We start from the raw sequence: 890 nt of genomic DNA on the forward strand, positions 1-890 counted from the left end.
AGAATAAATTAATTTTAAGAATTTAAACTTTTTAAATTTTTGTTTATTGGATATTTTTTAAAATCTTTATTTTTCAACTTTTTGGTAAAAAGATTATTTTTTTAGTTTCAAAATTTAAAAATAAAAAGTTTTCATCTTTTTTTGTCTTCCTAATATTGTTGGACTATTTTATTTTTATTTCATAAAAAATTTAATTTTTAAATTTAAAAATTCATAAAATGAAAAATTTTATCTTTTCAAATCCTAAATTATTTTCAAGAACATTTTTTATTTTTTTAATCACCGGATAATGCTATTTTTTCACAAATAAGAATAAATTAATTTTAAAAATTTAAACTTTTTAAATTTTGTTATTGGATATTTTTTAAAATCTTTATTTTTCAACTTTTTGGTAAAAAGATTATTTTTTAGTTTCAAAATTTAAAAATAAAAGTTTTCATCTTTTTCTTTGTCTTCCTAATATTTTGGATTTATTTTATTTTTTATTTTCAATTAAAAAATTTAATTTTCAAATTTAAAAATTCATAAAAATGAAAAATTTTGTCTTTTCAAATCCTAAATTTCTTTTTCAAGAACATTTTTTTATTTTTTTAATCACCGGATAATGCTATTTTTTCACAAATAAAGAATAAATTAATTTTAAGAATTTAAACTTTTTAAATTTTTGTTTATTGGATATTTTTTAAAATCTTTATTTTTCAACTTTTTGGTAAAAAGATTATTTTTTTAGTTTCAAAATTTAAAAATAAAAAGTTTTCATCTTTTTTTTGTCTTCCTAATATTGTTGGACTTATTTTATTTTTATTTTCATAAAAAATTTAATTTTAAATTTAAAAATTCATAAAATGAAAAATTTTTCTTTTCAAATCCTAAATTTTTTTCAAGAACAT

The sequence above is a fragment of the Arachis hypogaea genome, unplaced genomic scaffold (genome assembly GCF_003086295.3).
Source record: "Arachis hypogaea cultivar Tifrunner unplaced genomic scaffold, arahy.Tifrunner.gnm2.J5K5 arahy.Tifrunner.gnm2.scaffold_26, whole genome shotgun sequence".
NCBI lineage: Eukaryota > Viridiplantae > Streptophyta > Magnoliopsida > Fabales > Fabaceae > Arachis > Arachis hypogaea.